Here is a 13,579-nt window from a genome sequence, read left to right as displayed (position 1 = left end):
GTATTCTAAAATAATCAAAAAAATATATATTTGAAAATCACATACATGCGGACATATACATATTTCTCTGAAATCGGATGACATTACGGCAGTTAATATACGAAATAAATGTCAGTCCTACCCGATAGAAATTTGGCGATGTTTGATAGAATTGTCAATTATAGTTCCTTTTAAAAAAACGAAGTTTTAAAATACATTTTTAAATAATGTTTTTTTTATTGTTCTTTTATTATTTATTTTTAGGCTTTTCGTCATGCAGAATCACGCTGTACCACAGGAAATAGTAAATTTCTAAACGTTTTATTAATAAACATTCCATAATACCATCTAATTTACCTTTCAGATCAGTAAACAATATAACAATACGATGATGATATTGATTTTGCATTATAAAAACTCTCTGAGACAGAAAATCTATGAAAAAAGAAATTTGCAAATTATCCATTCTACTGCACAAGACGATTTACGCGTAACTAAATCAACCAGGTGTAAAAAGTTTTCATCAGAAATAATCACTTTCGTTGAAATCTTTGTTTTATTTTAGCGTGACAGGAAAACCTTACGTCATTATAATAAAATATTTATCTTGTTTTTCAATGCTTTTTCCTGTTTTCCAGACACGTAGGTTAAATTATTACGGTACTTACCAATAACTATTGCACTAGAAAATTTACAACTTTTAAAGTAATTTTACGGTTGTAAATACATAATAAAGTTATGTCAAATTGTTACGCTTTTTTATAGCATGGCAATGTTGCGGAAAATGGGTCGTATGGTGTTATTCACATTTTTGTGGCATATGCAAGTTGTCCCTTTCAATAATAAAAGAAACAATTGTATTACTTGTTGGTCAAAAATTAAATAATTACCTGCATTAAGTAGGTACTTAATATAATATTTAAGGTACCTACCCTATCAAAACACAATGATAAAAGGAAACGCTACTATAACTAGAATATTTTAACAAAGTAAATTGAATATCTTATCTAGGTGTAAAACTTGATGAGCATATTAAATATTTAAATGATAAAATTAAAATATTAAGTTACTTCTTCAAAACCATCAGGAATGTCCTCAGTGAAAAAGATCTACATGGCTCTTTGCCAATCGCTCTTACACGGTATTATCGGATGGGGAAGTGCAAATGATAATATCCTAAAATCATTCATTAAAACCCAAAAGGCCATAGTGAAAATTATTTTGACAGTTCCTCTAAGAACTAGCACTGAAGAAATCTTCAACAAACTTAACATCATGTCACTTAAACAACTCTATTCTAAAACAATACTCCTTTACATTCAGATATACAAAACACAAGAAATAACAACTAACACATACATTAGAAACACTAGACCTTAGGGTCAAAAACATATTCAACAAGCAACTACAAATACAAAACATTTGGTCAAAAAAGCTTCCTATACTATGGTACTAAACTTTACAAAAAAATCCCACTCCCATTTAAAACTCACAACAATATTTAAATCCAGAATAAAAGTTTGGATACAAAACATAGAGAGATCTGAAATAGATAATATACTGACACCAGATACAGACTGAAACTGAAGCCACTCAAATTAACCAAAAAACACCATGTCATATTTTTATAATTATTACAGAAAAAAACATTATTCAATATCATCTTCACATCTTCGGATCTACCGGATCTGCCCTGATGATGGACACTGCAACGCTGTCCGAAACGTCGGCTAAAGAAGGAGTTAGCGCAACACGGCATAACACCCCAAAAACAAACAACAAAAAATTATTCAATATATTTATTATTACTTTATAATATCCACACATCATATTTAATTGAAATCCTCAGCATGGGAGATCTCAGTGAGGATATCATCATATTATCTATTTGTTACAAAAAAATAAGATGGTAAAACACTCATCATTTATATCATTCATATATGTACTGTGAAAGTTCTATTTAAGTTATGTTACTGCCCAATAACGATTTGTGGAATAACGATGGTGTCGAAAATATGTGATTATTTATATTATATATTATTAATTCTTTTACTGAATCAGTTGACCAATAATTGATTATTTTTTTCATAATTAATTTAAATATTATTTACGAATAAATAATAATCTAAAATTTCGATTTTATTCTGTTGAAATTACTGCTTTTACATTAAATAATTTTAATTCCTGTTTTTTTTTTAAATTTTAAACTATCTTTGGATTAATTTCTTATTATTATAATTTATTTTATTAAACTTAAATTAGAAATTAAAAGTATCCTCCACAATTCAGGTGAAATGATAGAGAGAAGGACATGATGGTAGGGTCTTACTAAGAAAAGTGAAATATTTTAAGAAAAGGAAGGAGAAGAAGTTCTGAGATGGTAAAAGGTATGAGGGTTGGGTAGGATTCTAGGAATCGATGTGTCCAGGAGTGACAGACGTAAGAATATATCCCTCCCACTACGGCGCAAGACGATGAGTTGAGAGGCCAGTTGGAGAAGTCAAAGGGTCTCCCCAAATCATCCTCTCTCAATCTGGCACGCCACGCAGCTGGTGGGCAGACGCATCCTGAACACACCTCACCCGATGAACCCGGGAACCCCTGCTAAATCACCAAACGGAGCAAACTATTTGTGGTGAACTATGGCAGAGGTGTTGGTTATCCAATAAATGGTTCCACAATTTTTTTTTTTTTTTTTTATAGTGAATACCTCACAAGAGTCCCAACTGCTCCCGTCTGGAGCCAGTGAGACTATGGCATCCCCAATTGGGGGATGTTGTGAGGCTGAAGGTAAGTGGGGAAGGGAAAGAGGAAGGCGGGGAAGTACCTGGCTATTCAGATCTAGTCACTAAACACGGCTAAAGCCATTTGGAGCAACGTTTCAATTCTGAATGGTGGTCTTACACCAGGGCGATACTGGTAGTATCTTCCACTCTGGAACGTGCCGCAAATATACTATATATTATTTTAATTAATTAATTGTGAAATAACACAAATTAATCAAATAAAATTTAATTGCGCACGCCGGGTTCGAACCCGCGACCTTCGGAATGGCAGTCCAATGCGTTACCACTGGACTATGCCGGCCGTCCGAAATGGTTTCAAACCCAAACCCTCCTCGCAAAATGCATGGTAAATTGTTGTTTATCATTTTATTACAAAGGGGGTTTGGCTTATTGACCCAACCCCTTCAGTTTTTTTTACAATGAATTAAATAATTATTATCTTTGATATTATAATAAATAGGTAGTTCGCTGAACGGGTATCTATTTTTAATTACGAGTATTTATAATGCTCGTAAATCACATCTGGCATGTGGGAACTTTGAACCACGAGAAATAACTGAATAATTTTCTTGACACGTGCCAATTATTATATGACATTTTATATTATATTATCTGCAATTGCGTAGGAAAATTGAATTGTTTTCTAGGCATTCTGCGTTGTCCCCTTGTTATGAATAATGAGTCAATCATCACCATCAATACTCACCTCCCGATAGATTCAGGTTTAAAAATATTTTTTTAACAAAACATCAATGTGAATTCTGTACGTGCACAAACTGTACAGTACCAAATAAATTGGTTTCGGAAATTTAACGTTTCGCGGATTTTTAACAGGAAAACACTCAATCATTAAGGCTTTCGAATTTCGCAGAATTTCAATAGCATCAAAAACACAGAATTAATTTTCTTTTACGATTTCATGGTAGATCGGTAAGCTTCTTAGCTCAGGGACCAGAAGTCGCGGGTTCAAAACTCGACGTGGGAAATCAAAATTATTCGGTTACATAAAATTTTAAAAAGCCTTGTAATAAAAACTTAATTACCACCTTTCGATGCACAACAATATAAGTAGAAAATTCAATATCTACCAACGTTGCATCATTGAAAATGAAAACTATTAATTTTAAGGGATGTACTTTCCTACCTTGGACCATACCGATTGTGTTACTATTAAAATTATTAAGTATTTTGTCTCGATACAATAAAATTGAAAGCTTTAATATAACATGCTCAGTAGAAGATTTCGGCTCTGTAGTCCACGAGTGTTCATATCCTTTTGCACCACCCTGTACACATGCGAGCTCTGGTTTCAAATTTCAAAAAAAGATCAATGGAAAGGCTTCGGGTGCAATATAACAACGATTACCGAATGATGTTCGGACTCCCCCGGCACTGCAGTGCCTCCTCAATGTTTACAGAAGGGCGAGTTCCAGGATTTACAGCTCTAGCAGGACAACAACATTGCAGGACTGAGGGGAAGGATAAACCATCCCAGAAATATTCTTATCATAGAATCCCGTCTGATTTCAGGATCGAGCATTGAAGACCATTAGAGAAAGATACTTGCTCCCACAATCTTAGATCCGATGGATTCCCGTGCTTCTCTGCTTTAATCTCATTATTTTTAATTTTTAATCTATTCTCTTTATTTTCCTATTATGTAAATATTATCTGTACTTATACCCTATATGGGATGTGTGGGATTGCACTCACCTCCCCATATCCTGAAATAAAAAAAATATTCATTTATTTATCCCAATTTACTATGATTAATTTACATTTGACACTCTTTGAAACAAGGAAAAGATGTGTAATTAAATAAGTATTTTTATACAGAAAATCGTTTTTCTTCTTCCATTGCCCTTTCCTATTTGAGGTTGGTTATCATCGTTCTCTATGCAAGCTCTATGTCGTGACAAGCTCATTTTTGATGTTTTATCTTTTGATTTATTTTTAAGATTTAATAAATTGTAATTGAAACAACTTGAAAGTCGTATTTAAAAAGCAACTTAAATAATTTTTCTCAGTAAAACAAACATCGGGAAAATGCTAAAACCAGCCACTAATCTTACAGCAACGGATCAACTTTTTTAATACGTTACCAAAAACATATTAGTCCCAATTCTTCGGCAACTTCAGTTTGCAGAATATTTATAATTTTTCCATGAATGTTTGATGTTTGCACTGCGCAGTTCCCTGCGACGAAATGAACACTGACAATAGTTTAATAGTATTGCGTCATACTGTCCATTTTATAAATGATTTCAAATACCTGTCAGCTCCTTACAATGTAGAAAGAATTTTTAATATCTTCTAATGTTGCATCATGGGGAGTTTCATTCAAATAATACGTAGATCGTAAATGTTAACTTTCGTGTAATATTTTTAGCAGAGTTAGATAACGACAAAGGTTATTGAATTCAAATTTCATAAAAACGAAAAATTTCCTTCATTAGATTAGTTTATTTTTCCCCATGCAAAATGATTATGAAAACTAGAAAGTCAATAGAGCAATTATTGCATTAGGTTCTTCTTAAAATTATCCAATTATTATTATTAGGTCCAATAGATAAAATACGAGTATGATTTTATGGACCCTTTTTATATTTCAAGTTTGTAAATGTTTCTTAAAAAAGTACATTTTTTTACTTTTCCTTTAAAACCACACACATCGAAACTTAACAACCACCACCAACTCATCAATGAAAGCATTTAATTACAAACTAGTATAAATTGAATAAAATTATATAAATCGAAATAGTATAAAAAAATATACTGCTAATATATCAATCATAAAAATGAATCAGTCGTTGTCTCTTTCACGTTTCTATGTAAAATTCTTTATTATTATTTTATTCGACAATATAAAAATAATCATCAGCTTTATTAAAATAGGTAAACTATTAGAAAATTATGTATTAAAAATCCCGCACAGCCATTCTTCTGAAGTCAAGATATATTTTGAAATAATGTAAAATTTCCTTCTTACACATATTTTATACAATGATCAAAATGAATACTGGTAACGGTAATTACTAATAATGATGAAAAATTAGGTATTAAACATCACAAAAAACAATCACCAACAAGGTGTCGAGGTTGTCGATAATTTGTATGGATTCAAAAAAAAAATTCTGCTATTGTTAAATAATATGTTGCACTGATTATATTATGTATTACTTGCGTCTCTTACTTTTCTGTGATATTTGTATTTCATAATTACTTTTAATTTTGAATTTTTATTTTTATTTGTTTTATATTTTAATCTTTATTTAGGTATATGAGAGTTTATGTCTCTTTTTATGTGTATTTGTATGTTAACTGAGTTTTTATATAACTGGATTGTTCTCACGTAAGTGAGATCGTCTGTAAAAACCCAGTATAAATAAATAAAGGGGTGAGATTTTTTTCCATCTGTTTTGAAAAATCATGTCTTCGAGAACTAGTTCAGGGAGAGATGTTATTTTTATGTTATAACGATGTCGAAACTTTGAAAAGATAATAGTAAAATGAAACAAAAAATAGATATTAGAAGATGGAAAATGAAAACGCGACTCGATTCGACCGAGGTGTAGACAGATTGGTGCATTATTTACTAAGTTGGTAGCAGGGCTGACCTAATTTATATATTTAAAAAAAATTACAATATTAATTATTTTTAAGTAGCCAAAATAAATACAGGTGAATTGATGTTATATTTCGTAGAATTATACACAATTGGTAGAATTACACCATAGTTGGTAGAATTCTACTACAATTAGTGGAATTATAATACAATTTGTAGAATTAAACCACTTGGTAAAGCTTTGCGAAAATTGATTACGTTTTACCAAAATGTTAGATATTTACAAAAGTTGATAAAAATTGAGTAAAATAGGTACCAATTCCCAAATTTGGTAGAATTATTACAAAACATTTCATGAAATTTGGTGACATTTATTTTACATAAGCTGAAGTTGACTATTTGAGAGTTGGCTGTGGGAAATTAGGAAGTCTGTAAGATTACTAACTGGAATTTAGAAGTTGGCAATCTGGAGAATTTTTATCGGGAAATCACCTCACCGAAAATTGTAGGAGATTTGGATAATTTGGAGACGCACAATTGTTGATTTTGTAGATATCTACATTACAATACGAATCACAAAGACAATAAAGTTTATCGTATTGAACTCGTTCTTCTTAAAAAACAAAAGCAAAAAAATGCATAAATACGAATAGTAAAGTTGTACGCATCTGTTACAGTAATAACTTAATTTATTCACATTTTAATATGACGTGTTATTTTCCCCAATCTCTTCCCGTCTCGAAATAAAGTGTCAACTGTGTGACAGATGAAAGAGTTGCGTGGTCACGACAGAATAACTCATTTAAGTCTATTTTCTGCTGATGAGGAGACAAAATGCAGAATGGGAGTTGCATAAGAAGCTGCGGCGTTTGTCCTCTGAAAAGCATTAATAACGAAATATATTTGTGTCAGGAAACATCACTAGATTCCAACAAAGTAATAAATTATAACAAAAACTTTCAGAAAAATCACAGGAAAAGATTCAGTTCTAAGTTTGAAAATATTCACGTAACAATTTACCTTTCACAATAATTTACTTTTTTTTCATTAACTTTGTACTGGAAGCCCTGAGGAAAATAATTTGCGTAAAATAATTTCATAATTTGAACATGGTTCATGAAGAGACCGTCGTTGAACTCAAGAATGATTCGTAGGAGCGACCCGTTCTCGTCTGACAAATGTCAAACGTTTAAATGTTGGGCACGAGTTTGGTGTGTTTCCCGACTATTCACTGGTGCCGAAGGGATCAATGATGTTAGTTCCTAGGAGCATCTTCAGATGTAATACCGGTAGAACAAGGATAGCAAACCTACCTGATGCGTATGCTCTAATGATAGGAAATCTATCAAACGACGGTCCGTTTCTGCACATTGAAGATTTTCATTTTTCAGGTATTTTGGTGCTCCAGACCAGAGGTGGCTGCCAAATTCAACACAGAGGCGCACTTGCAATTTGTACAGGGTCGGCAATATAAATCCTGCGGGCCATGTACAGTATGCCCAGCTTCTGAGACGCTAACTTGACTAGGGCTTATTAATATCGTTAAAAATACTAGTTTCGGTTGTCTGTGCGTCCAGCGTAACTTTGGTTAATGAACTCGAATTTTCCAGAATTCAGGGGTCGTTTTCAAAATTGGAACTGATTTGTTAAGAGTTCAGACTATCCCGTTACTTTTCACGGGTCTGCAATAGTTATAAATAAATAATTTAAAATAAATATATGTTTGGTCCGTCAAACAGACGGGCAACGCACATTAAGGAAAGAAAAACATCCAAGTCAATATAATGGTTGTGCCACACGACGCTATACTCTCAATGCATTTTTTGAGGGTGCCCTATATCAACACATCGCTCTCCAGACAATCCATAATATATTATACTGTGTGGGCATGGCCTAGATGATGTGCCGTGTTCTGCTAGCCGGGTGATATTTTAAAATGATGTACCCCTCTTCTGCCTACGCCAATGAGGAAGAGGGGTTAGATATATTGGGGAGCTGCTGTGGTCACGCGGTTATTGGCTGTCAGATGACAGATCCCGTATAAATAAATGTTTTTCCGTGCTCTCCCACTCCCCTTAGCACATCCTAGGGGTGGGAGGAACACGAAGATTATATTTCCGTAAATAATATGTATAGTTCATACCCAAAAAACGCTTTTAGAGTATAGGATCGTGTGATACAACCACAATTTTCATGCTACAAACTGCGTATAGCTTAACATACTCAAAATTGCAGGCCGTCAAATGAGGAACTATCAAACGAAGAAACATTTTTATTAAATCCATTTTATTTGTATCCATAAAATGCACTCTTAAGTTATCATAAATCTAAATGTTTTGTCTCTGAAACACAGACCTTGCGTTGCTTCATACCATCAAAAATGGGAACACAGTAGGTAACATTTATCTATGCCTAGTTTTCATCTAATACAGTTTTTTACTTGATGCTGGTTTGAAATGTAAGGGAACCAAACGCATTTCTTTACTAAGTAACGTAAGTGAAAAACATTAAAAAACCAATCACAATAAATAACTAAATATTTTTTTCATCCCAAATAATTTCACAACTATTTGTTGTTTTGTTGCGGAAAAGAAATCAATGTTTTAGATTTGCGTGTATTTATTTGCATACCGGAATTGAATTTAAAAGAAAAAGTGTTTTCCGTTGGTAGGTTCAAACCTAATTACTGTGCGACGAATCCATTTGATAATTGAATGCAAAGATTTCGTGGGACTCTCACTTTACGACTGTCAAATTGATGACGAAATATAATTCATTTTGACGATGTTGACGACAATAAATCGGTCTCGATTAGGTTTTAATGTTCGGCTACAATACTTAGATATTTTGACAATAAAATGATACTAAAATGTTTAAGCACTATGCTTTCATAGTAGAAAATGTGCTTGGGAGAACATTGTATTTATTGTGGGCTTAATAATATCGTATATCCCAAGAGAAATATCGACAGAAGGATTGAAAATAAAATATCTTAATAATGTCTTAGCTCCGCCGGCCTCTTGTCAGACGTTCAAAGTATTTCAGCTTTGCAATAAAAACAAAACTGAAATTTTATTATTAAAAATAAAAATTATATTTACAAACATAAAAAAATAATAATGGCATTCTTACTAATAATTACTAATAACAAAAAAATAAAAAACTTATTTTATTGCACAAATGTTTTACAAACGTTACTGCACCTCACTTTTTGACGTTTCATATAAAAATAAGTAATAAAAAAATCACGAATTGTGGTCGGTAACTTTGGTTTCTCCAAGGTGCACATTTTAATTATTCTGTGGTTAACTTCTAGATTTGAATATAAAGCGTGGTGTTTTCTCTATATTTCTCACCACAACAGCAAGGAAGATACAACGATTTCTGTGAGACTAAAAGCGAACAAATTTGCCTGAAAATGCCAACTCATTGATTTATTATAAAAAACAAGCATTTTGCGGATTTATTTTCTTCTTATTATTATTTACAATATTTTATTACTTTCTAATACGATTTTATTATTTGAGCTTGAAGTCCCTCACCAAACCAAGAGCCTTGTCTCTTTATATTGGGAGCTACAATTATGTTTCGTACTGTGTAACAAATAAAAATAATTTATTGTAAAAAATGCACATATAAAATAAATAAAAAATTGAAAAAATACATAAAAAAAATAGTCTTAGGGTGACCAGTTAAACATAAGAAAAAAAAAACCTTTGTTAATTTTTTTGTGATGTGCCTACTTATGATATAATACATGAAATAAAAGCAATTGTTCATAAATTCTATTTAGGTGGAATAAAATCCAGAGTGGCAGATGCGATGAGGGCCGGCCCTGTAAAGACGCGATTGAGACAGTCCGTTCCGGGTGCCGACTTATTCGGATTCCAAGGAACCAAGGAGCCGGGATGCTGATTATACCTAACACAGCGCCTTTTACACCAGGTGTTGTTTGGCTTAGAGCGGCCCTGAATACGGTATCAGTATCGCGTTGGTCAAAGACCACTATTCAGAATCGTAACGTTGCTTAAAATTGCTTTTGTGATGTTTAGCCCGGTACTACCCAGGATTCCTTATCTACGTTTCCTTCCGTTCTCCCTTCGTTAAGCCACACAAAATGTCCCAATTGGAAATGCGATAGTCTCATTGGCTTAGTACATTTGGTACTTGAATAAATAAGTAAACATCATATGTCCGTCACACTTGGACACACTGATGACTAGATTCCTATACAACCCTCATATATTTTACCTTCCTACGACTTTATTTCCTTAAATCAAAATCCTAAAAAATGACATCTTCGCGCATGAAACGATCTGAACAAAATTGGCGCTTAAATGGTTAAATGATTGACTCCCTGGTTAAAGCACAGAAATCACTACTAAGAGTCTTCCTCAAAAAACCATTCAGGTACCCCAGTGATGCATTATTCACGGAAATAATTCTCGATGTTAGACAACTGTATATTAGAAAGATTATATTACTTGCACAAAAACAACGTCAGCACTTCCCTTCCATCGACCACCTTCACGACAGCCGACTTTCAAGGAATAATCCAATAGTCCCAATAAAAACCTTGACGTCCCTTGGGCAACGGCAATTCTCGTACTTAGGACCTAAATTATTTAATATCATTCCTAATGCTTGGAAAACGAAAAGTAGAAATGTTTTGCGCAAATTGGTCAACGACTGGCTCCTTGATTTAGGGAGGGTAAAAAGTGAAGATATGTTGATCAATAGATAATATCATTATAAAAAATTATAAAAAATATATATATGTTCATTATTGTCAAAACACTGATGAACAAAACAAATTTTTTTAAAGTCCATACAATACAAAAATACATATTTATCCCCTCTGAACACAATTCTCTATTCTGTATTAATCTATACTTTATTTATCAATGCTATCGATTATTTTCTAATCATCCAACTATATTATAAACTACTCTTCCCATTTTTTCTACCTTACAACTCCTGCGGTGATCTGTCTTTTTATTACTACTATCTGGCTGTTATTTTCTCTACCGGTTTTGTTTTATATTAAGTGCTAAATTATGATATGAACTATATTGTCAATTTGACTGGCCTAAAACAGGATCCATTCCTAGTTGGCTAGTCAAAGTTTCCGCATGATTTATTATATATGATTTTGATGTGAAATAAATTTATTATTTATTTATTTTATTTATGTCCAAACCTCCGCTTTCTTGCCGTCTGGCTTTTCATTTCGTTATTATTTCACCCGCCAAGCCCCGCCGCAAGGCAGGCTCGTCTTCATCACTCGTCACCATCGTCTCCGTGCTCTTTCACCGAACCCCCAAACACCTGAATTTTCACCCTGTCTGGGGTGGGTCACGGCCGACGGTCATCATATTAATAATTAATAATAATTTTCTCATTCACCTAAAGGGGGAACGTTTTTTGCTAGACACCAATATCACATCCCATGTTCAACAATAGACAAAAACTTGCATTGGGGTACAAAACGCACCAAAATAAAAGGTAAATAAGCTAACAAAATTTTATTATTATTCGTAATGCATAACATTCAAATAACACCTGAAACATCCCGTTTCCCTTCACTACTCCCAGCGCTTAAAAAATATGAAAAAGCATCTGTCCTCAATACTTAAGTGAGTCAATCAGAAAACGATACAAATCAAGATTGATTGTTGATTGCGCAATGCTCGATGGTAGATTGTATCTGATGATCGCAGCTTCTGCATTACGGAGCTCTAGCCCTAAACAATCAAGCGGAAACACATTCATTGAAATCTTGGATTGTAGAATTGCTCTAGGTCCCAGTGCGATGATGAACATAAGATTGCAACTAAAACTAAAATCCTATTAAGATAATGAGGAGATGACGGACAGGTGAGGTTAAGTTAAAAGACATTTATTGAAATCTTGGATTGTAGATACTACTGATGAGTGAGATTTCAAATTTTTCATTTTTTTTTTAAATAAAAATATCCGATCATCGAACCTTTTTTCAAAATGAATAAGCAAAAGAAAACTAAAAAAAAGCGCCATCTAGCGACTCAGAAGAAGAAGACACAATGACTAATAAAATAATAAAATGCATTGAAAAAAATTTTGATGAATTAACCAGTCAACTTATAAAATCTTTTATTAAACAAATAAAAGAACTTAAGAAGTCCGTCGAATTTTGTTGCGAGAAACTAGACGAATGTGAAGAAAAATAAAGAAATATTGATTAAACAACTTCAAGCAGAAAATAAAGAAATAAAACTACACATTAATAAAATGGAGCAAAATGAAAAACAAAACAACGTCGAAATACAGGGTGTTCCTTTTAAGGAAAATGAAAATATCACAAAAGTATTTAAAAAATATACTGGAAACACTCAAATGGAATAAAGAAACGATTAAAGTGGCAAATATTTATATATCAGAAGCAAAAATAAAAACCCGAACAAAAATCCTCCCATAGTAGTTTCTCTACAAAACAAAGATAGTAAAGACGTAATTATAGCACATAAAAATAAAGTGCTTTATACGCAAAAAACATAAATTTTGAAAAAAACAACACAATATATATTAACGAACAACCGACCCAATTTAATAAACACCTACTATACCTAGCTAAATCGTCAAGACTTGGGTACAAATTTATTTGGGCAAAAAATGGAAAAATATGGATGAGAAAAAACGAAACATCTCCAATCTTACAAATAAGAATCCCAGAAGACATCCCCACCGAATAAAGAATAGTAAAACCACCCAGCAAACAACTATCAACCTTCAACATGTCTGAAGAAAAATATATATAATTATAAATGTTAAAATCCACAAACTAAATCTCCTCTTTAAAAATGTTAATTTCTCGAATATTATAAGTTTAAGGAAATATTAATAATAACTTAGATTTTTCTCCAAGCGTAATTGTTTTAACTGAAACTCAAGTGAAAGATGTTATTCCATATAACTTACCAGAATATACAACAATTTCCTCTGCCTGTAAGCATACTGGTCATGATGGAGTCACTGTCTTCTGTCATAATCTTGGAAAATATAGGTAAATACTAGGAACCTTTCCTACGGACACAATTGGCTCCATGCAAACTTAGGTACCAAAATTGAAGCAAAAGAAAATTGTAGTTCTTCCATCACCGATTGTAAATGGTTGCTGACAGCGCTTGCATAACGCCTTCCCGCAAAGATCGTGTAGGAAAGAAAAGCGATACGGCCGCTAAGAGGTGGCTCTCCATGTTGGACAGTCGCG

Source organism: Hesperophylax consimilis, chromosome 5 (genome assembly GCF_061612785.1).
Source record: "Hesperophylax consimilis isolate HC1 chromosome 5, BYU_Hcon_1.0, whole genome shotgun sequence".
Classification (NCBI taxonomy): domain Eukaryota; kingdom Metazoa; phylum Arthropoda; class Insecta; order Trichoptera; family Limnephilidae; genus Hesperophylax; species Hesperophylax consimilis.
The sequence above is the reverse complement of the archived record's forward strand: the minus strand, read 5'-3'. Positions refer to the sequence as shown.